General features: G+C 44.2%; 1 pseudogene; it reads right to left on the bottom strand.

Annotated features, from left to right (window-relative positions):
• Window positions 1-1,343: 1,343 nt before the first annotated feature.
• The window catches only part of LOC115332329, a 69,768-nt pseudogene continuing 45,622 nt past the window's right edge, over window positions 1,344-25,489 (bottom strand).

Genomic DNA, 25,489 nt, shown 5'->3' with positions numbered 1-25,489 from the left:
AGTGTTAAAAAAAAAAGTTAGTGGTGGATGTTTGTGCATTTTTGTCGCGTCAATTTGAATATCAAGACTATTCAACCAAAACTTATACTAAACGAGAAAAAAAAAAGAACAGAACACTGAGCGTGACGCCATACAAAGAGGTTTTTATATTGCATTGCACATGCCGCTTGCGAAGGAACGCTTTCGACTGCCTGGGTAAGGCTTGCAAACGGCACTGAAATACTGCGACGTCTGCAGAAGACGTCACGATGCCCTCCTCCTATGAACTCACGGTAAAGAAGGGGCTTCAGCGTTATTTTAAAAGCGCTGTTGTGGCTAGTTGGCGCATGATCATCAAATATGATTTTGAGATTCGTAATTCTGGAGCCGAAGTGGACAAGGTTTATTGTTTTCTCGAAGTACGATTCAGCTTGCTTGCCTTTAAGTACAGACGCTGCCGACGCTATACGGTCTGGTGGGGCCAATCACACAGCGTCAAAAAGCGCACCATCATGGTGGTGTTGATGCTTTTTTTATTTTCTACAATTGCTAAGTCCAGCGATTTGCTGCAAGCCGCTTGGAGAGAGGGAGTCAGCTGTAAAATCTACACACTCTTCAATCTCAAGAACGTAAGTGTACTCAAAACGCGTAATGTCACAGCTCCGTTTCCTACCTCAAGGAGACCTCGTTGCGTTTGGACGAGGTAGCGTCGAGTCAACTTTCTCAAACGTTATTGCCCCGTTATTGTGGCCCATACCGAATCCTCAGACATTCCAGTGACGTGACATATCTCATCAAGTAAATCAAGTCATATTATGACGAATGGAACAAACGATGTCGACAGCGTACCAATCGTTCGGTTTAAGCCTACTTGCCTCCTTCGTCTTTTCGCATTCGGTGAACGACTGGCCGTAGTCGTTCTTTTCAGACGGGACAAATCCTAGGGCAAAGAATAAGAAAACCAGAAGAATGAGGCACAACGATCTTTGTCAGACACAATTTCATTAGTTACTGGTGCAATACATTTTTTATTCATGTATTATTATTAAAGCTTTGAGCCAGCCGCACATTTCCTAAAATGTAACTTGAAATGGACATACATGTACGCCTTCATATTTCATAGCGGGCTGCGGGCCACTCTTCATGTACATGTTTCCGCCGAGTTACCGGTGGAATACGCGTATATGGTCTTTGAGATCCGCCGGTTTTCTGGCGACGTGGTGGCGCTGGAGGAAGATGAGGGTTAAACGAGGGACTGGGTGGCGCTGGAGGATCACGAGGGTAAAAGGGGGGACTCGGTGGTGCTGGGGGACCATGAGGGTAAGGGGGTCGCGGCTTTGGCGGCGCAGGCGGCATTGGAGTTGTTATTTTGGTGATGGGCGGCGTGGAAGGCCTAGTGAGTTCCGTTGTTGTGTTCGGTGTCCCAGTAGCCTTCTGTTGGGGAGGGCTCTGACGACCGTGGTATCCGCACCTGTGTCTCAGACATGTCTGTAAAGAAAAATATCCTTCGCTAGGTCTCAATCGGGGAAACGCATTAGTGCAGTTTATCATGCGAAATCGTTTTCTAACTTCTGGAAAAAAACAATTTTTGGGGGGATGGTTTTTCTGCCTAAGACGTCACAAAATGTTGTAACGCAACCATCATCACACGGGCAGTAGTCTTTAAAAAAGACTGTGTCACTTTGCGAAAATCAAACCACTGAACCACTCAATAATCCGACGTCCCATCGGAGCCGCTTTGATTATCACCATTGGAGCCGCCTTGATTATCATAGCTATAGTTTTTGTGCACCCGTGATGCCGCAAAAGCATGGTGTCTACGCGGAAGAGACACGTGATTGCGCAAGCACTTTAGGTTATGTGATCACGTAATAAATATAGGTAGCGTGATTAATATGATCACCACATTTACCTGTTCAATAGGGAGCATTATTACGCAATTACTATAGGCTACGTTGCTGCTAAGTTACGTGATCACATATTTGCATCCCGTTATGTGGTTATTTGCTCAATATAGTTTGCGCGTTTACATGATCAATATATGTTTCGTGATCACGTAAGCTATATTTATGTGATGGAGTGTTATCACGTGACGTTCCGTGTGACGGGCTGACCTAGTGGTGTCCCGTAGAACGTAAGTACAAAGTAGACGCTGCTCAGGCACTCCAAAGCCTATCTGGCATTCGGAGAATAATGAATTAATAATATATCCTGGCAGTGCAGGCGCAATTTTGAATTTATTTTCCCCGCTCGCAACTCAAAGGGCGCAATCATTTGTACTCAGCAGATGTGGGTAAATTGTATATAAAAGGTGTCTGAAAAAACAGGCTCGATTTGAAATGAGCCGTAAAATTCTGCGGCTACACGTAGCAATCAAAACGTTTCGTCAAAGGTGCATTTCTCAGCTCTCTTTTATCTTATAAAAGAACAAAGCGTAGTTCACTTTGTGGAAAAAATTGGGCCAAAACACTTGTCAGGGTCAATGGCGGACTGTGACGCAGACGACCGCGTAAGGTTGAGGGGCGCGTTTGGCGCACGTATTGATAGATGGCGTCTGGAGCAGCGTAGGAAAGTACAGCGACCAGCGAAAGAAAGCAGATGACACACATGCAAATACGTTGGCAGCAAAATTGCCGTCGTTTTGTTACCGCTTTTTTTTCAATTTTAGTTTTTGTTTTTATTGTCCGCATTCATTTTTAAACCAAAGTTACTTTACACGATATTATGTTCATGTTAGTAGATCACGGAAGTCGCGAGCAGTCTTAATAGTAGGTAGCGTGATATATAATTACGTGAGCCAGACGCGCCCCGCCACTCGACTCGGTCGTCTGCTTCGCAATCCGCCGTTGACCATCGCAAGTTTTCGGCCCCTAATGTTTACAGAAAAAGAGCCACCTTTTTTTGTTTGTAATTTTACAAGAGAGAAACCGACCTGCAAAAGAGATCTTCTTACGAAAACTTTAGATTTCTACGTGCAGGCGCCAGTTTTAACGACCTATTTTACGTCACGCGTGGTTATTTCAGACACCCTATAGGTCAATTTCGAGCCAGGCGGCCATGACTCAAACTGTTTCTTTCAAACGTCACTGTGCTTTGTTTTCCCTTAAAGGAAAGCCGAACAGGTTCGTGAAAAAATTGATTTGGAAAAATATTTTAGCGTATTTGCACCGTGACTTTGAATATCAAGAGTATTCCACCCGAACGAATAATAAACGCGATAAAATCAGTAACACAAACCACTGGTGAGACCTCATGCCCATCGGTGTCGATTGCATTGCGCATGCGGCTTGTGAGGGAACAAGTGTAGCATTTTAATGCGAAAGCATTAACTCTTTCATGGAGCTAGCCGACGTGATCAGCTTTGAAACCATGCAAAACGGCACCTTAATGAAACCGCGCGCAAAGCTGGCCAACGGCACCCTTTACACATCAGTCCCATTGGCTGGCGCGCGTCAACGAAGCTCGCATTGGCAGCTGCGCGTCAGTTTGTGTAGTGTCATCCTGATTGTGTTATCACACTGTTGTGTTATCACTGATCACCGCATTCGCTCGCCTCTGATCGGTTGTATACGGCGCGTGGCAGTATATACGGCGCACGGAGAAAACCAAGGGGTTCGTTCTGCTGGGAACTACGTTGTTGTCTGTTCCTTCCTCACGCCGCAAGGCACACGGCAGTTTGCACGATCGCTCACCCGATGGCGCTGCGTGTCCGGGAGGAAGCGGCTCCACTGTTCTACGTCCAATGTCAACGCGTTGCACGCCGCAGATTAAAGAAGGGAGCGAGGAGCGGCGTACGTGCTTTCGCATTCACAACTCATAAGAAGGGCTTAGGTGTACCTCGAGCTTCTTTGACTGATCGGGTCAGGCTCGCAAAACTTGCGGAAATTTTCATATCTCTTTATTTACGCCACGGTTCTCTCCTCCCACCGAAATTATTGGAGAAAAAGGGGTTCACTGGTATTTTAAAATCGCCGTTGTGGCTACTTGGCGCTTGAATCTGTACTCTAATTTTGCCATAATTTACGTGGAGGCCAAATGAAGGCGATTTTTTTTCCTTCAAATGCAGAACCGCTTTAGTTACCCTTTAGCTGCAGACGCAGCCGACGTTACGAACTGATGGGTCCAATCAGAGAGCGTCAAAAGCGCACCAACATTGTTGTGGTCATGTTTCTGTACGTGGTCATTGGCGAACTAATCATAGACAAAAATAAGGTTCAGTGGCTTGCACTTTTGAGGCTACTTGACTGGTCTGCGTCTAGGCTGAACCCAAAACGAAATATAGTTTCTTGCTTTATATCAAGCAAAATATCTGGTAGGCCACGGTCCGTTTCACATTTTGGCCGACCGCCATCAACAGTACGGTACGATGGAACGAATCAATAAGCGCCAAAAATGTGTCCTCATGACGATCATCGTCTTTGTGCGTTAGCTTTTGCTGGCTAATCCAATCACACACAAAAATTAAAGGCACAATCACGCACCATTTGCAGTGCGTGATTCGTGTAAATGGAGATTGCAAGCGAACAATGAAGACAAGCGCTTTTGCTATATACTTTTTCCGCTGGTTAATTGATTTTATTTGGTTTTAGTGTTGGCTACGGTCGAATGTTATGTTAAACGGAGTACAGCTTAGATGAAGAGAGAATGAAAGAGACATATGAAGATGAAAACCAAAGCGAGAAAGGTTAAGGTGGTAGAAATATAACGACCAGAAACAAATTAGGAGGCAGTGATATACGAATGTCTAGAAAGCAAACGGTCTAAGCCATGAGAGGCTGAGGATATATAACCACTTCAGAATCTCAAATTATTATCGATTGTTAAATATGGCGACTGATTTCATCATTCGACATTGTGCTGAATTACGGCCTGCTGGGCTCAAGGCGTTTGACGCCTTAAGAAAAATAAAACTCTGGTTATTTGTTTTTCCAATCCCCATGGTGATTAAAACAAACCCGAGTTTGTTTACTTTACAGCGTAGCGTTTGTCAGAGCGAACGCATCTCCACGCTCGCGTAATTCGATATTGTTGTGTAGAAGTTGTTATTCCTTCGCTGCTTCCTGAGCATGATTTTCAGGATGTTCACACCATTTTATTTTGTGTTCTCGATCACCTTCCCTTACATCACTCGTTCTATGTCTAGGGCAAGCCTCCTCAACGAGCCCTTTAATCAATTCCCGTTCGTCCTGCCTGCTACGGACTTTCCGAGGTCAGCAATACGGCGTGAAAGATCGTCTGCTCTGATGGTCGCGAGCGCCGGCACAACGGGGAGGCGAGTACAGCGTGTTATTTAACCACCGACCTCCAGCACGAGCATGTCGCCCTTAGTAGTGCTCTGGCGTAACGTGCACGTTCGAGGTTCACGATATGCTGAAGTGTTATCGAATGTTGAAAGAAATGGAATGTATACCACCTTCGACATACCGATTAGACTGAGCGTCGAGTGGATGCACGACAACGCCATAGCTACAGTTCAAAAAAGTATGGAAAAAGCTCGCGCCGTCTCGTACTCTTTCTCTCGCAGACCCCCAGCTTGGTTGACGCGCTTGCAGAAGAACGACAGCTCCCACGATGCATGGCGACATCAGTGGCGTAGACGAACTATAGCTGATGAGATCGGTCTACCGACCGATGTCTGCAGTCTCGCCTCTTCGCCCTTATTTGCTTGGCGACAAATGCACTGGCCCTATCTCTCTGGTTTACCTGATACACTCCCGGTCCGCGCATATTTTCAACTTGTTTACGCACCAATTAACTGAAGCGTATCGGACTATATTATAACGCATAATTTCCCCAAAATAGCGAAGATATTTGATCTCACATTCACTGGATAACCTTCAGAACAGGAAGTATTGAATGACTGTTTTCAAGCCAGCGGCACCACGTTTCAAGCAGCGAGAAAAAGGGGAATTACTCGGTAGCTGAGGCAAGAATAATGATTTATGATGAAGCCATCGCTGCTTTTTCAGCGACAAAAGAAGTGTCATTGAGTCAGTAACGTCGGTCAAACGATTTTGAAATGCGATTGGGGCAGCTATGAAGTGGAGAAAATCGCCAGGGTATTGGCAGGGGGATAGTCCGCAACACCTAAAAAATTTGAGTGTTTTTGCTGGGTTACAGTGCCACGCAAATTGCCTCCGGGTGCCGTTATAAAGTTTTTGCAATACTGAAAATGATTGGACAGCGTGTTAACACAGCAGCATGGGCTAGTTGGTTTTCTATCTTACGACTTCAGAGATAATAAACGCCTCACAAAACAGGCACTTCATCGATTACATGCCGCCCCAAAAAAACATACAGTGAGCGCTGAACTCATCTCTTTCTATTTTGTCTTTATTTTCTTCTACATATCGTTAAAAAAACTGTAAATCGTTTTGTCCTTGTGTGTATGTGTGTACATTTCGTGTGTATGTATGTATGTTTTTGTGTTTGTAATCGAGTGAGTGCCTGTTTTTTAATACATTTATGCGCAGTGAAGTCATAAGTTTCTTGGACAGGTGTCGCCACAGACCAGTTCACGCATGTTTTTCGCTGGAGGCAACGTGAGCTGTCCATTTCTGCCAAAGCGACAGGTCGTATCATTATTATTTTAGTTGCGAAGCTCTGGCAGTTCCTCCAGGTTAATAAGTGTCCTCAAAAAAGCGTGCACAAGTTTAATTATTCGTCACATTTATTTGGAACTCAAAATGGGAACCCGAAATGCGGGACACCTTCTTTAACCGCGTTTGACATGTAGGTGTGGGGTTTCGCACCTGCTTGTCAAAAAACTTTTCCCATGTTTATTTTTTGTGCAAAACCAACAGCACCCTTTTGACTGCACTTTGATTCAATCAAAGGTCTCACCAAACTTGCCATCTTCTTTACAGTGTGTCTCAAATGGTGGCTAGGATTTTTAAATCAACCGCAACAACCGGTTTCTTAACCTATCGCGCTGCGATCTTGTACAGCTTTGCCCACAGGGGGTCCAATGCTTCTAAAATATTTGCACAGATCAAACTTACCTGGGAAAAAGGTAAAAAATAAAAAAGTCCTAACTACTATGTAAACGCAGCGAAGCCACCAGTCTGCAAGCAAGGGGTCGCCCTATTGTTTGAAATACGGTGGCTTCGCTGCTTTCTCATGGAATTGAAGACTTTCTTTTCGTATCATTTCCTCTGGTAAGCTCGCTCTTTGAAATTTTTTTAGAAAAAATGAACCATCTTTGGGCACCGCTTCAGAAACTCGTGGAAGGAGAGGTTAAGAAACCGATTTTCGCGTTTGATTAAAAAAACCTGGCCTCTATTTCAAACATCCGTGAGTTTCATCTCGCGGCGGCGGGCCAACCAGACTTCTCGATTTTTTGAAAGGTTATTTATATACTGCTTTTTTACTCTGCGTTCTATTGTGGATTTCCTTTTTAACGTAAAAAAAAAACACTGTATTGCAATTTAATAAATAACATTGTTCACTGCTATTGTTCAGAGCCGTTGTCACCCAAGTGGGCCAAGGTGTTCTTGGACGAGTGAAAAAGATGTCTCCCTGCATCTGTTAAAACCTTAGATTTGTTAAGTTACCCGCAATTACGCTGCCAATGGCGGTCTTACTAGAGAAAAAAAGTATTTGCTATGAACGGTACGTTGTATGTTCTGTTAAAAACCTGAAAAATATTCAACATGTATCTTTATTTTTTTGGGGGGACCCTCTATTTTTGAGGGACGTGCTCCAGCGTACGTAGAATAAATAACTGGCTATAACTCATCAGGAATACGTTTTCTCCGTGTTTATAATTACTATAAATTGCATTACGGTATGATCAGGTTGTTTGGATTGTGCAGTAGTTGGAGAATATGCACGCAGATTGAACATGCGGATCTTAATTCAACATAAGCTCGGCACAACATGTTCTTTCTTTTAACAAAAGGTCGGGGTGTATGTGTGAATAACGAACCTGAACCGGAGTGGACTTGTGTGTTAAAGAACCGTGTTGAGATGCGAAAGTTTTAGTATGCTGATCAGAGAGTCGTTCAGCGTGTTTTAAACCAACTTCAATGTTCTTTTTCATGCAATAAAAAAATAACGAAAAGCTCTATCTGTAGAATGTGTGACAATTGAAAAAATGCCTCCTATCATTCATAGTTCGCATGCAGAATCCGGATCTACGGACAGACATTTTTGAGGTCTCATAAACGTAATGGCGGCGGAGAGAGCAGCAGATATTTCCGAGTGCGGTGAGGGGAAAAAATTATGAAGTTGATGAAGTACTAGGAGTTTTCGCGAGGGACGACTGTGCTTTTTCCAGGGGAAGTTCCCACTAACACCTGTCGCTGTAAAACTTGTCATCGCTTCACCTCTATTACAACGTCTGTTGGTCGCACTGTCTTCTTGACGTTTTCGAAACAAAGTCCTAGTTCTTTAGTCGTTGCAGGTTTGAACCTGCAACGTCAGTTAGGTTGTGATCGTGGTGCGAGAAACAATGACTACATCACTTGTGTTTTCCACGAAAGTAGAGGAGCGTGCAGGCAGTTTTTCTTTCTTTTGTGTTTTGAGGGCGTGTCTGGTGACGATATTTATCTGAGATTTTGTTCATAGTATAAAAAAAGTGTATGGTTGCAAAAAACTTATGTCTCAATGAATCTATTCTTTGAGGAAACATGAAGAAACGTCAGCCATGCAGAGGGATACGGTCGTCCGCCGATGTCTACAACTGATGAAACATTGAGCGAGCGTGTCACCGAGTTCTGTAGGATACAAGAGTGACCGTGGGTGCTATTGCAAATCAGTTGCTATTCAGTCAGAACCTGTTTTCTAGAACGTTGTTTAAAAGGCAGCTGTTTGATGTTCACAATATTAATGGCGCGTTTGCACTGCAGATTGTTGTTTCACGCGTCTTTTGTGGAGTGAGCTCTAAACACGTTTTAAAAAGGACACTAAAAAGCACTGGATATTTGCTTTAAAATACGTTAGTAAATATGCTTAGTGCTATTGAATCACTAAATAACTAAATCATTATTATGTTAGCGAACACGTGGAATTGAGAGGTTTGTAAAAAATTATTCGTTTACCCAAAGGGCTAACCCAGAATATATTGTATATCTTAAAAAAAAGAAAAGGTAGAGAGCAGTGAAGCTGCAATTAGCATAAAAGACATGTAACCGACCTTTGAATATCCGCAGGTCATTCCATCGATCATATTTTTTGTATAGCAGTATCCAAGATCTAGAATACAGCATTGAAGCTTGCATTGATGGTTCAACACTGGGGTCTGTTAAAAAAAAAGGCAGAAATTTTAAGGCCGGGCATATTTATTTTTATTTTTTCTTACGCAATATCCCTTATAGGCCTAAGGATATTACGAAGGAGAGTGGGTTTATTGCAGGAAAAAATTAATAATGCAAAGACAAAAATTTATAAATACACAATATTCAAATGCTATGAAATATCTGTTTAGTGATATTGTAATTGGTGTCTTGAGATCGGCAGTGCAGGCTATAGCAACTGTAGGTGGGGAAAGGCGAATCCATTCGATAGATGTCTGAGGAATGAAAGAGGCATTAAAGGAAGAGTAGTAGCAAGGGGATAATTGAACTATTAAGTGATGATTTATGCTCAATGCTCTAGAAGATGGTTCTAAAAAAAACGCTAGACCAAGTGTATAATTATATTGATAAATCTTACTAGAATGGACAGTTGGGCTAGTTGGTATGCGCGAAGACACTATTGCACAGAGGAGCGAATAACACACAGGACAAGGAGCTGCTTATAAACTTCCTTATTTTAAATAAAGTACAGAAGTTTTTTTTTCTTTTTTTTTCTCAAAATAAGGAAGCTGATAGTCAGCGCCTTCTCCTCTCTGTTATTCCCTCCTCTGTGTCCTTGTGTTTTCGCGCTGTTTCTCTTCATGATAAATTTTGTGAAAGAAATACAGACGAATTATTGTAAAGTAAAAAGGATGAATAAAAATTTGTCCATGATTTAATAATGACTCTCGTTTTACTCCGCCGAATGTTGAATACAGGTGGCTACTTAGAAGAAATATTAACCTGCATTTTATATACATCGTGACTCCGAAAGCAATATTAAACTAAATATGTATACTTAAATTTTCTAGAAGTTTGTTTCGAAATAAAATAGAGCTTATCTGTCACGACAGACTAATATATTCAAGAAATGTAAAAAGAAATCTCAATTTTCGCTGTAATATTTACTGCCCTGAACCTGTACTAGACCTTATGCGAAAGGCACAACGCCACGATGTGGGGCGCCGAAGAACATGCTCTGTCGCACCAGTTGGCTTGGGCGCCGGCAAAGGTCAGGGTGCGAAAGCGTGGTTCTGAAGAAGCGCACAAGCCCTCAGACCAAAAACGCCCTATCTAAAGCCAGGTGCCCGCGCCCGTGCCCTTCCGGGCACTCAAATTTAAATTTCGAGCTGAAGTGTACGTGCGGCATGTTGGTTGTGGCGAGAAACCTGCGACCGGTAAGGCGACGAGGACGTACACGTGCAAGAAGAGCGTAAAACCATACTAACCCTTACCTCGACTGCGTGACAAACGATATATGACTTTTGCAGTAGGGCTCGATTGTTATGGACGACGCCACGAAATTGTCAAAAAGCAGAGGAATCTCAACGGAAGAAAGACGGCAGCAGAAAGACTGTTGCCAGTAGTTCAAACAATGGCGTGTATGATCTATCGAAATTTGCATTGGCTGGTATATATATATATATATATATATATATAACTGTAACTTTCACGTTTTTTTTAAACAAATCTGTTAAGCTGAAACAAAACACCCTATATATATATATATATATATATATATATATATATATATATATATATATATATATATAGGGTGTTTTGAGTGGGCATGTGGAACAGCCAGTCATGCAGTCAGCTAACGCTTTCTGCTTTTTCTTCGTACAGTTCACGGCGATGTTTCGCGGCTGTCCGGCCCTATCAAGCCCGTGGTATGCCTTGGAGGGAGCGCGCTTGCCGCAAGTTTCCGTGCTGCCACAACCAGACATCTACTCCTCCCGGCAACCTTGGGTTTCTGCTGCACTCCCAATCGTCGCGTCGCCTCAGCACAGCAATCCAACGGCATCGACATTGACATCGTCACTGGATTTAAACTGCCGGCACGCCCCTCGGCCCTTCAGTGGGCATGTGGAACAGCCAGTCATGCAGTCAGCTAACGCTTTCTGCTTTTTCTTCGTACAGTTCACGGCGATGTTTCGCGGCTGTCCGGCCCTATCAAGCCCGTGGTATGCCTTGGAGGGAGCGCGCTTGCCGCAAGTTTCCGTGCTGCCACAACCAGACATCTACTCCTCCCGGCAACCTTGGGTTTCTGCTGCACTCCCAATCGTCGCGTCGCCTCAGCACAGCAGTCCAACGGCATCGACATTGACATCGTCACTGGATTTAAACTGCCGGCACGCCCCTCGGCCCTTCAGTGGGCATGTGGAACAGCCAGTCATGCAGTCAGCTAACGCTTTCTGCTTTTTCTTCGTACAGGTTGGTCCGTTTCCCTCTTTGCATTGTAAAAAGTCCAACAACCTCTGTCTGCTGGTGTTCCCATGCCCACAAGTGCTCTTTTTATGTTCTTGCAAATGTATTTCGGGTCTGAAGCTTCTCCTGTCTGGTGATATTGAACTTAATCCTGGCCCAGATAAGAAAGTTCAGACAAAAGAGATGAGTGAGATGCTTGTTTTACTGAGAGGCTTAAACGCTCGTCAGGCAAATTTTGAAGCTGGACAGAACCGAATCATGGGGGATATTCAAGCTATCAAGACTGGGCAAGAGTCAATTGAATTAATGGTAACCGATATTCAAGGGAGGCTTAGTACTGTGGAAGCAAAGATAGCCAGTTTAGACATTTTGGAGCGCGAGTTGACAGATGTAAAAGAAACTGTAACCTTCCTGTCACGCGAGAACGCCAGTCTGCGAACACGTCTTGATGAATTTGAGGACAGGTCTCGAAGAGATAATCTAATATTTTACAGTGTTCCCGACTCAAACTCTGAGACCTGGGCTGTATCTGAAAGCAAAGTGCGTGACATCATTGCAAACGAAATGAAGATCATCGTTCCCCCTGAGGGTATCATCCGTGCACATAGGCTCGGTCGTGATTTTTAACCCCAGTAAATGTCGGCCAGTTTTAGTGAAATTCTCATTATTCAAAACGAAAGACCATGTTTTTTCCTCCAGAGGCAAACTGCGCGGTAGTGCCACTTCCGTCGCAGAGGATTTTTCCCCTGCCACTCGTCTTGCTAGAAGAAAGCTGCTCGAATTTGCTAAGGCTCATACACAGTCTTTTAGTCTACGCTATAACAAAGTGTTTTTTGATGACAAATGTTTTTCTTACTGCGCGGCCAGCGATGCCGTTTGTGAGGTCCGCGATTTTATCACGCCGAGCATGATTTCCATTCGTGTTAATGCTGACCCTGTGGTTGATTTGTCAACGTCATCACAATAACATAACCTGATACGGAACAATCCTAGTCCTTATCTTTCAGTGCTTTTCACCAACATTCGAAGTGTTCTTCGCAATCGTGATGACTTGTCTTCAGCCATCGATTCTTCACTCGCCGACATTGTTGTACTCACTGAAACTTGGCTATCTAGTGTTGTACGCGACAGCGAAATGTTTTGTTGCGAGAAGCGTTTCTCTTTTTATCGATGCGATAGGCTATCTAGGCGTGGTGGTGGTGTCATAATCGCGGTAAATGATAGCATTGAGTCTTGTCTTATCAACATTGTTACATCTCTTGAGTTTATTGGCGTGCGCTTGCGTTTTAGCCATAAACAGGTTATTTTGTGCGCGTGCTACCGTCCTCCCAATGCCACAGCAAACTTTTTTTATAGATTTACACGATGCTCTGAATACAATTCGTACAAGGTTTCCTGCCTTGCCTTTGTTTCTTTTGGGCGATTTTAATCTCCCCGGCATTGACTGGTCTGGTCTATATCCTACCATATCTTCAAATTCTGCTGCGTGTTCCGAGTTTTTAAGTCTCTGCTCCGATTTTTCGTTAACGCAGATAGTTACTAGGCCGACTCGTGTTACGGCAACTTCTGAGAACGTGCTGGACCTCATTCTTTCTACCGCGCCTGATCTTGCATCCTCTCTTACGTATCTACCTGCCATCAGCGATCACTGTTTACTTCACTTTCACCTAAGCGCTCCTGTATCTGCCTTTGCAAAAGCGAAGAATAGCTCTTTTCTTGATTATGGCAAAGCTGATTTTGAGGGTATAAACCGCGAGTTAGCGCAATTTCTTGACTTCTTCCTATCCAATTTTTCCGAACGCTCTGTCGAGGTTAATTGGACAATGTTCAAAAATAAAGTCAATTCCCTTATCAATTCTTTCGTCCCACGTCGCTTTCTTACTAATAGCTCCACGTCCCCATGGTTTAATAATGGCTTGAAAAGACTTTCAAATAAAAAGAAACGCCTGTTCCGCACTGCTATGCGTGCAGACACTGTTGAGAGCTGGACGGTTTACCACAACGCAGAACATTTATACAAAAATGCAATTAAGGACGCCAAACAAACTTTCTTCAGCCAAACCTTGCCCCGTCTGTTATCAACTAGTGTCAAAATGTTTTGGAGTGTTATTAATGGCAAGAAAGACAAGGCTATTTTGCTTTATGACTCTGATGGCATTGTTATGTCTGACGATGACTCTGCGAAAATCCTTAATGAGGTGTTTGTTCAATCGTTTTCTAGAGATGTAAACTGTTCTATTGTTACTTACCCTAATCATGATTTCTTTCCAATGGACCCGCTTGTGTTTGATTTTGATGGCATTGTTAAGCTGATTGACAACCTCACTGTGTCTTCATCATGTGGTATTGATAATATTAACACTAACTTTCTAAAGCATACTAAAATTTACAGTGCAATTTTTCTTACTAAGATTTTTGAGCAATCTATTCTTACCGGTGTCCTTCCTGAAGATTGGAAAACTGGCAAGGTGGTTCCACTTCATAAATCTGGCGACAAACACTGCCCCGACAATTATAGACCCATTTCCATAACCAGTACTCCTTGTAAAATGTTAGAGCATATTATTTATTCACATCTTGTTAAATATCTCGAATCCAACTCTTTTTTCTCGTCCTCACAGCATGGCTTTCGTAAATTTCTTTCTTGCGAAACACAACTTCTCGTCTTTACTAACGATTTATTTTCATTACTTGATCATGGATCCCAGGTTGACTGTATATTTCTTGATTTCAGCAAAGCATTTGATAAAGTTTCTCACCAACTACTACTCTTCAAGCTTAGCAAACTCAACATCGACCCTCAGATACTAACTTGGATTGAGTGTTTTCTTACAAATCGTTCGCAGTTTGTTCATGTAAATAACTCTAATTCTTCAGTGTCTTCTGTTACTTCTGGCGTCCCTCAAGGCTCCGTTCTCGTCCTTTGTTATTCCTCATATACATCAATGACTTGCCGTTGTGTGTCTCATCATCGCTTAGTTTATTCGCGGATGACTGCGTTATTTATCGTAAGATTACTAATGATTCTGACTCTCTCCTTCTTCAAAACGACTTAAATGCTGTTCTTGATTGGTGCAAGCTGTGGTCCATGACACTTAATACTAAAAAATGTAAAACAATGAAAGTGTCTCGCCGTAACACTACGCCTTTTATCTATCATCTTGATAACGTTTCTTTAGAATGTGTGACTTCATATAAATACCTCGGTGTGCATATTACTTCTAACCTCTCCTGGAATATTAATATTAACCACATCATTGCTAATGCCAATTCTATGTTAGGCTACCTAAAACGTAACTTTTCTCTAGCACCAGTTTCTCTCAAACTAATAATATTCAAATCTTTGGTTCGCTCAAAATTAGAGTATGCAGCTTCAATCTGGGATCCTGGTCAGACGACGCTCACTTCTCATCTCGAGTCAGTTCAGAACCGCGGCGCTCGTTTCATACTTAACAATTATCACCGTACAGCTAGTGTATCATCCATGAAATCTCTTCTCTCCTTGCGACTGCTTTCTTTGCGCCGTAAGTGTTCTCGTCTATGTCTTTTCTATAAAATATATAATTCTAACCCCATTCTTAAAGAAAAGCTCTTCCTCGTCCCACCTTACGTTTCTCCACGCATTGATCATCAGTAGAAAGTCGGCATTCCTCATTCTCGAACCTCAGCCTATCACGAATCTTTCATTCCTAGGACATCACCAGAGTGGAACCACCTTCCGGCGTCATTAATATTATTACCCTCGTTAGATCTTGTTAGACTTTGAGCGCGTGAGAAGCGTAGTAGTGCACTAAAGTCACCGCTCTTTGAGCAGGTACAAAGCTAGCGGTTGCATTAAGGCGCCCGCGCGATTTTTCCGTCTCTTATCTAGCCCCAGCCTTGCACCTGCTCCACGAGTGGTACCTTTAGTACAATACTACGCTTCTCACGCGTCGAAAGTCTTTCTGAAAATAACTGATTTAGTGTTCTTCGATGACGCTGAGCAAGTTTCTAATTGGAACCATATGTACATTCTTATTAATTAAAAAGTTAATTATCAAATTTTAATTAATTAGTCTACTGATCGTTACGATTATTCCCCTATAATATGTCCTCCTGGCCGTATAACTCACCTCCACAAGTGGCATAAGTGTAGCTTTTACGGCTTTTTTTAAACAAATCTGCGAAACTTAAAACAAAAACACCCTGTATATATCTCTATATACAGTGTGTTTTTTTATACTTACACATTTGTTTAAAAAAAACCGTGAAAGCTACACTACTGCGGTTATCGCAGGTGGGTTATACGGTCAGGCGGGCATAATGTGGGTAGCTATCTTTGCGATAAGTCGGCTAATTCATTAAAATTCGTCAGTTAACTTTTAAATACTGATAATAGACATATGATTTTAATTAGAAACTTGTAGAGCATCATCGAAAACCATTAATCAACTATTTTTGTAAGGAGATAACGCCGGAGCAGCATTTTACGGCGTTCTGTAAAAATGCTTCATAGGCACGGGCTTCTAGATTTCGGTTTCTTATCCGAGCGCATCACCGCGCCCGCGGTCCTGCTACCCAGTGGCCGAGACGCGCAACACACGTGCGCCCTACTTCCCTCCGTTCTACGAGGGAGGCGAGGGGGTGACTTCGCGCCGCGACCACCGGGGAGCAGGACCGCGGGTGCAAAGATACGCTCCGATAAAAAACCGAAATCTAGAAACACGTCCAAAGGAAGTGTTTTTAAAGAACAGCGTAAAATGCTGCACCTCCGTTATATCCTTCTAAATATAGTTGATTAAGTTGTTTTCGATGATGCTCACCAAGTTTCTAATTGGAACGATATGTCTATTTTCAGTAATTAAAAGTTAATTAACGAATTTTAATTATTTTCCGACTTATCGCAAAAATTAGCCACCCACATAATGTTCGCCTGGCCGTGTAACCCTCCTGCACAAACCGCATTAGTGCAGCTTTCACGTTTTTTTTGACAAGTGTGTAAGAATAAAAAAAAGGTATATATATATATATATATATATATATATATATATATATATATATATATATATATATATATATATATCATTTTGGCCACATGCAGTGCTGTGTGCACACACGTAGTGTAATTGCATTGCATCACTGATTTAGTACTCACAAGCTGCGATCTGACATCCTTAAAAGTAGAATATATTCTCCGACACAGTGTTGTCGCATCCATACCGGTTCCGGGGAGATTTTGAGGAATTTGTGAGTGTTGGTGTGTGGATTTGACCAAAAAGCAATCCGCCTTTAATGTTCTGGAAGCAAGAAAAATCATGGGTTGGTTTCAGAAATACGACCACCAGTTATCGTGGTCACTAAAATGGCAAGATAATGCGAGTTGTATTTATCTCAAATAAAAACAAAATAATTATTTTGGGTCTCCTGTGAGTCCTCCCGGAGCGACCCTCGCCAATTAAAGACCCACGTGTGGAGGACGGCCGATCGACGCCCGTTGTGCTACCACTGACGGGAAGTAGACCATATCTACTGCCGTGGCCCCTACGTGCAAAAAGGGCTGCTCGGCTTTGACGCGAACGACCCACGTTCACGCTAAGATAAGCGACCGCAGGAGATTGAAGAGTACCTCCAACGACCTTAGTCTTTCCCGCGTGCACCTCGCCGCGGGTCCCGGTAGCCGTAACCACGACGTCCAGCTCCGCCGATGTACCGACCCCGTTGTGAGAGCTTGTCGCCCTTGACGCGCCGGGAAAGGTAAGCGCGGCAACCCATGGAGGTGGAGTTGCCGTAGACCGACGACATAAACAAACTCCTAAGACGCCGGAGGTCTCCCCATTGACCGACGACGCTGCTTCAATGATGCCCACCAGCCTAAACGTGACTCACGCGCCTACTCGCGTCTGTAGAAAGCACTCTGTACTCTAGCCGCCCTTGAAGGACTCACTGTCGCCGTTAATTCGCATACTAATTTCAGTGACCAAATTAGCGTCGCCATCTTTCGATATTTTTCGTACTTTGCTTTTCTGAAACGTGATCTAGACGTACTGCTCTATTATGCCTAGGTATTTTTTTTCTTTTTCTGTATATGTGCCACCACATCAAAACCTTACGGTTGTTATGGGGCACTAAAGAAATAAAGGAGTAAGGATCAACGACCGCTACGCGCCGGCACTGTGGACACCGGAGCAGACCATTCCGTTTTGAGTGGAAGGCATTCAAGCCGTCTTTGATAAGTAACAACGCAGTGGGAGGGCAGTCAAATACGAACCGCCGTTGGGAACTACATCACTCCAGTCAAGTGATGTACCGCTCGCGTCAAAATCTATGTTGAGACGTGCCCTTTGAAGTTCGTCGTTCTGCAAGACTGTGCGAGAGACATCATCCACGGATTGTGCTGTCTCTGCGAGTAAGGCGTTGTAATCGACTTAGGAGCAAACCGGCTGATGCTACAAAAACCTGTTCCACCACCGGAGGAACACAAAGCGACGTCGACCGCCGTCCGAGTCCTCGCAAACCACTTGAACTAACCGCCGCGGTCGAGGGTTTTCGTACCCATCAGGATTAATGAAGCTTCCTGCGGCGAAGTTCTGCTCGAGGGAAGCCTCCTGTTGCTTCTAGAAAGAGGAATCGGTGTCGTACGAGGAGTAACAGTACATCAAGACGGGCGCGCCATGGTCCTGGTTACGAATTTGCGAGAAGAGCCGCTGGACTTTACGAAAGGTATCGCCGTGGGCCAAATCGACGAACTCCAGAACTCAGCCGCAATCGCTGCACTTTCGGAAGAGCCGAATTCATCACAGCACTACAGAACGGCGCCCTCGGAACTTGGCATTGACTCGAAGCTTCCAGCTACTGAACGACGACGGCTGCATGACCTTCTGAGCGAATTTCGCGAGTGTTTCGCCACAACATCAAGGTTGCGACAAACGACTATAGCGAAGCACCGCATCATACTGACGACGACGCTCTCTTTGTCCACAAGTCGCCGTACCAAGTCTCCTTAAAGGAAAGAAAGGTCCTTCAAGATCAAGTGCAGAAAATGCTTGATGACGACATCATTCAACCCTCAAGAAGTCCATGGGCGTCCTCAGTCGTCCTTTTAACGAAAAAAAGAACAGAATCCCGAGGTTCCATGTGGACTGTCGTCGACTTAACGCTGTGACTAAGAAATACGTCTATCCGCTTCCCCGCATCGACGATACGTTAGACCGACTGCGCAACTCCCAATATGTTTCGTCGATAAACGATGAACTTGAAGAGTTGCTACTGGCAGATTGAAGTCAACAAACACGACCGCCAGAAAACTGCCTTTGTCACTCCCGACGGACTGTACAAGCTCAAAGTAATGCCGCCCGGAGTTCGTACAGCACCAGAAACCTTCAAGCCTGTAATGAACACCGTGCTGGCAGGTCTGAAATGCAGAACTGCTTCGTCTACTTGTACAATGTCGTGGTATTTTCATGGAATTTTGACGAACACATGACCGCATCATACAGTGAGGTCATGATGGCTTGAATCACTTCCAGCGTGATTCAAGCCATCATGACCGCAGGCCTGTCGCTCAAGCCACGAAAGTATCACCGCCTAATGTGGACTAAAATTCCTTGGCCACGTTGTGAAAAAAAGGTCTTCTCTCTGACTCTGATAAGACCCGCAGTGTACATGCATTTATTTCGCCGTGTGACAAGGAGGCCATGAGATGATATCTCGAACCCTGTGCCTATTACAGACGCTTTATTCGGGACTTCGCCATCTCTTCGCACTGCTGACGCATTTTAGAAAGGACGCCATAAAGTTCGAGGGGATAGAAGAACACCAGCGGTCATTCGATGAACTCAAATGAGACTCCGGACGCTCCCGATTCTTGGCCATTTTGAGCAGTTCGCTGAAACAAAGATCCACACGAATGCCAGTAACACAGGACTTTACGCGGAACTAATCCAAAGGCAGAACGGGGCAGAGGGAGTTATCGCATATGACATTCGGACGCTGTCTAAAGCTGAGAATAACTCCTCAGCAACTGAAGAGGTGTGCCTTGCTGTCGTCTGGGCAATACCAAAGTTCCGCCCATATTTCTGTATGAGTCCTTTTCGCGTGGTCACAGACCACAACTCGCTCTGCCGGCTCGAGTATCTGAAAGACCCCTCCAGACGCCTTGCCCAGTGGAGCCTACAACTGCAGGACTTCGACATGACCGTGGTGTACGAATCCGGCCTGAAGCACAATGACGCCGACTGCCTGTCAAGGGCCACCGTCAAGGCCAGTCCTGTCTGCTCCAAAGAGGATAACGATGAGAGTTTTCTCAGCGCTCTGGATGTCAGCGACATGGCTGCACTCGAACGAGACGACCCTGAGCTGCGAGCACTTATCAAGCACCTAGAGGGACAAGCGAGTACGGTTCCCCGTGCTTTCTTACGAATCCTGCCTACCTTCTCCATACGGAAAGGTGTGCTGTACAAAAAGAACTTCGTCAACAACAATACAGCGTGGCTATTGGTTATTCCTTCCAGCCTTCGAGGAGAAATCTTCGAAGCCTGCAATGACGACCCTACAGCTGGACAACTTGGCTACCCCAGGGCGCTCGCCAAGATTCTGTAAAAGTACTACTGGCCTAGGCTACCGAAGACCATTCACCTCACACTCGATCATGTTATGAGTGTCATCGACTGAAGAAACCTCCGACGAAGCCGTCAGCACTTCTGCATCCGACTGCTCCCCCACCTACGCAATTCCAGCAGGTTGAAATAAATTTACTTGGCCACTTCCGCCGTTAATGTCAGGAAACCGCTGGATAATTGTCGCCACAGATTATCTCGCACGGTACGCGGAAACAAACACCCTTCATTGAGGGACTGCTGTGGAAGTCGCCCAGTTTTTCAACGAGTCCATCGTCCTCCGGCATGGCGCTTTCAAAGTTATGATTTCACATCGCAGATCATCGTTCAATGCACAGCTGATGCAAGTGATCCTCCGTCTCAGCCACAGCAACCACCGACGAACCACAGCGTGGCGTTCTCAGAATAATGGGCTGGCGGAACGCCTAAACAAGACCATCGCCGACATGGTTTTGACGTGCATCGACGTTGAATACATTACGTTGGACGAGGTCCTGCCGTATGTCACTTCGCCTTCAACATACCGTTTCAAGAGACCACTGGTGTTACACCTTTCCAGCTGGTGCATGATCGCAAGGTGACCATGATGCGTGACACCATGCTACCTCATGAGCCAGCTGGCGACGGGAAGGAAAACGCGGAGGTGGTTACGCAACGAGCAGAAGTCCGACAGCTCGCCCCAGCCCGGATCCAAGTGCAGCAACCTGTAGGCGCTGATCGCTACAAACTTCGTCGTTTCGACGTTCACTTCCAGTCCGCAGACAGGGTGTGGGTGTGGACACCGCTACGACTAGTGACCTCAGCGAGAAGCTCTTAAAGCGCTATTTTGGATTATATAAGGTCCTTCGACGCCTGGGAGATCTCAACTACGAAGCGATGCCCGACGAAACGCAAGAATCATCGGGACGCCGACCTCGACCCGAAGTGGTTCACATCGTTCGGCTCAAGCGATTTTACGCTCGATAGGACTGTGGACTTTATGTGTTTTAAGGGAATCCTTTGTTTACCTTTCTTTTTTATGCTTCGGTTTGTTTTATGTTCTGTCGGGGTGATGCACTTTTAAAAGGGGTAATTAATGCCGCGGGCGTAGCTGTCAAAGTAGGCAATGCGCCCGTGGCCGATTGGTTATCGTGCTTCGCACCCACGCAAAAAGCTGAGGTTTGATGTCTGGCTGCGGATGCACATTTTTGTTGTTTCTGTTAATATTGCGTTCTGGCAAATCTGAGAACCCTGTTAAAATGTTCTAGGCGCCGAACCTTCTACGTCAACTGTTGCAGAAGATCACGGGTGTACATAAGGGGGTCCGCGTGGCGAGCCAGAGTCAGTTTCGCCCCAACGGCCGATCCTGCTGTTTCGCCGACGTCGATGCCTGCGACGCTAACATTCTTCTATTTCATTTTGGCCACAAGTTCTCACAACTAAATGTTTAGTTTGTTCAGTTTTTATTCGGATCATCATTTGACATTCGTGATAAAATTGAGCTCTTTCGAACCTGCAAAATGAGTACGGAATATTACATTGTTTGCCGATCTTTCATTGATTGATTAAGAAGGTGTAGATGTATAAATATATTTATATGTTACGCATATTACACTACAACTTGATCCTTCGAGATCTTAGGGCATGGCTGTTTCTAAAACAAAATGTACCAAGTGCTTCAACAAATACTTTCGTAAACACTAAAACTAGGGTAAATCAGAAAAGGGAAACCCTTTCAGAGAACAAACTGCCATCCGCGGTGGACGTCAGGAATTACAGGCAAAAAAAAACTATTAAGCTCAATAAATAAATAAAATTTGCTATATTCCATTTGAGCTCAAGAAGGTAGGGCGAGGGAAGGGGAGGTCTGGGAGGAGCAAGCAGGACGAACGCTGTTGATCAGAAGGCCAAACCTCCTTTGTTTTTGCGTTTCGTCTGCTTCCTCCTCTCTGGACTTCCTTTCTTTCGCCTACCTTCTTGAGTTGCAACGGACTATAATTACCTTTAAATAGTGAAAATAAAATAGTGTTGTAGTTTCGAGACTGCTGAACACTGCCGAAGACAATGACATCAACCCATTCTAGAAATATGCAGGGTGTTTAACAAAAGGTAGACACATTCGATATTGCAAAAACTACGCATCCCACCAAAAAACGTTTTTTTTTTGTTTTGGTCCTAGGCCAGGGGCCTATTTACGAAAATTATTAAAGTTTGTGATAATTCAGTTTTTAAATATTTTCGCGTAATTACATGTTTAAATTTTGCGTTTAATACCCGTGCCACACGGGCGACTCGAGTGCCATTTACAAGGAATGACATTTGAGCGAACGGCCAATCAGCGCGCGACAGTCCAGGCATGGCGCATTCCACGCGTGACAGATTGCGAGCTAATTCGCCGATCCCACAAATGTCATTCGTTGTAAATGGCATTCAAGTTGCCCGTGGGACACGGGTATTAGGGCATGGTTTCATTTGGAAACTCTCTTAGCATCATTGAAAGGCACTAAATAAAAAGACGGGAGTGCGATAGAACGCAGGGGCTGTATTTCACAGCTTCCTGAAAAACCGCGCAACTTCGACGGGTTTTTAAATTTCAGTTTGCAAATCGGAGCGCTTCTCAACACCGACGGCACCGCAACCCTTGGAGAAATAGTCCAACCTGCCTCTGCTGCGTTGCGCGACGATGGCGAAGCAGATGTTGGCTGCACTATTTTTCCACGGGGCGCGGCGCCGTCGGCGCTGAGAAGCCCTGCATTCGCAAACCGAAACTTAAAATCCAGTCGAAGTTGTGCGGTTTTTCAGAAAGCTGTCAAATGCAGCGTGTGCCTTTTATCGGTCTCCCAATTTAATTTAGTATTTTGCGATTATGCTCAGCATCTTTCCACCTAAAACCGTTCCCTTGAACTTAATATAAAAACTTAAGCGAAAATAAACTAACAATTTAATTATGCCGAACTTTAATCAATTTCCTAAATAGGCCCAGGCCTAGGACCAAAACGACATCAGCCATTTTTTGGTGCGACGCGTAGTTTTCGCAAAATCAAATGTGTCCGCCTTTCTTGAAACACAATGTATAAGACACGTGCAGAATGTTTGAGGGTTATATAAGAAAACGCCTATTTTAACGCCTGTCTAGCATTCCTTTTTTTTCTATCGTACCATATATTTGCGCCAGTGGTCCAGTGCCCCCGTGGTGGCGTCCAGCAGCTACCGCCTAACCTACTTCTTGGAAAAGAATGAAGCAGGGGTATGGCATGACCTAATGAGCTCGGCCGCCGCAAAACAGTCTGTTCTGAAGCTACCTCGCCTTCAACGTCCTCTTGTACCAGTTCGTCAAACACTATGGCAGTGTTCAAAATCTTAACCAAATGAACCCAAGTTACTTCGGCAGGTTGTGTCACGCGACAAAACATATTGAAAAAAGTTGCACGCCAGCACGTTTCAGAACCCCAAGGTAAAAATCCCTTACCCTGGAATATTACCGAGTCAATTTTAATATACGGCATATGAATATTGCGATATGTCGCAACAAGCACGTGATTTCTTTGCGGACGGTTTCAGTAGCGAGGTAATTCTGGTGTTTTTTTTTTCTTTTTTTTTTAAATTTGAACTACGCAGGAGGAGAGTGGCCAAGTGCACCAACAGGCGATGGGTGGTTTATGGCGTCCACTCATTTTATCGTCCTGTACATGTCGACCACAGCAAAATGTTGCAAAATAAAACTTCTGACAAAATAAAAAGCGCGCTTTTTTCATACATTTGCACCGCGGGGACAAATTTTCAGGAAGCTAGACAGAGCACGTATACGCGACGAACGCAGTAGACTTTTTCGCTTTAATGTCCGCGTCATGTTTTAAACATATATTCATTTGCGCTGACTCATATTTAGTCCACCCAACTGATTTATTCAGCCCGATAACTTGACCGAAGACTCGTTTGTTCGGTAGCACTATCTCATAGCTGATTTATTTTCAATGGGCTGATTCATTGTGAAGGTCGGTTTAAGAATTACCAATTTTGAGTAAAACGACATTGGAAATGTGTATGCACTAGGAAATATTTTATTAACTGAGTTAGAGACGCTATCTTTCCCCGTTACTTCCTTTTCTAGTGTAAAAAAATGCCCTCCTTCTGCCCAGTCTCGGGTTAAAACATTCCTGGTATACTTTTGCCCCCTGTGCAAAAACAAGCGATGTATCTAGAAGATACTCTCAAACTTGAACCACTCTTTGTGTTTTAGCTAAATGCTTCAAGCTTTATCTTTAGAGAATCGAGAATGAATTTTTTTGAGTCTCTTATCCTCCCCAGGTTCAGCGCCTGTATATATGAGTGCCGCACACATGACATTTCTGGAGGTTAAGAATATGGTTCAAACACATTATTCATACTAAGCACAAGGCTTCACGCGGTGAAAAACTTGCACTCACCACAAAATCAAAAAACCAGAAAGTGGCTGCTCTGATTGATTATCCAAACCTTCGACAACGCAGAGCCTCCATAACGGTGAATAATATCAAACAGCCGATCGAACAACAAAATGCTGCGCCCACAAACACTTCGAGATATACCATAGATAAAATCGTAAGGGTGCACGCGAGCTCGTGAATATTAACCGTGGTGAATTAACCTGAAACTGTGGTAGAGAAGAACCATCAAAACGTAGAAGGGACGGAATATAGACAGGACGACGTCTCTTTTGAGACGTCGTCCTGTCTATTTACTGTCCCTTTTACGTGTTGATATTTCTTCTCTACCCCAGTCTCAAGTTAATTCAACATGAGAAATGCCCTTCGACCCAGCCCGACCCCTTCTTCGGTAAAGCCTGAATTCTTGCTCAATAGTCAGGTGGTTATCCATGTTATCGCCCGCGCCTCGCTGGTGGGGCCTACTCCAAATCTGCACTCTTCGCTCCCTCCAGACCGTCGGCTGCCTAATTGCGTAAAACCTACCGGCTGATAGAAAAGTTCAAAGCCTATAATCCTCCCGGCCCTCCCCTGAGGCATTTTTGCTACTCCTTTTATTATGACTAGACTCCAAAAAAGTCACGTAGTTATACCAACTGTAACGAAGCATGGAGCACGTGCGGTGTGCGTTTCGGATACTTGAGGCAGGACAGCCGGCGCAAAGTTGCGCCAAATAGGAAAAGGAAGTTTATGAACGTGTCCAAAGTGAGCGAATTTTCAGAGCACTGTGAAATGAAGTACCTACCTTAGAGCTTTACTAAGTTAATAAATGATGTTTGTTGGGCGAGTTGGGGTTGAAACTTCGAGCACATGGTAGCTCTTTTCAACACGGACGGAAGGAGAACAGGATAACCAAAAGCACTTGAGCATTCTGTTTTCGTGTTCACCCCTCCCGGTCGTGTCTGAAGTCTCTGCCATGTTCTTAAAGAAATAAAGACAGTAAATTTACTCAATTTCGATTATGCATAGCAAGTTTCTGATTGGATACGTC

The sequence above is a fragment of the Ixodes scapularis genome, unplaced genomic scaffold, assembly GCF_016920785.2.
Source record: "Ixodes scapularis isolate PalLabHiFi unplaced genomic scaffold, ASM1692078v2 PGA_scaffold4__175_contigs__length_147842914, whole genome shotgun sequence".
Taxonomy (NCBI): domain Eukaryota; kingdom Metazoa; phylum Arthropoda; class Arachnida; order Ixodida; family Ixodidae; genus Ixodes; species Ixodes scapularis.
This window is presented reverse-complemented; position numbering and strand designations above follow the sequence as displayed.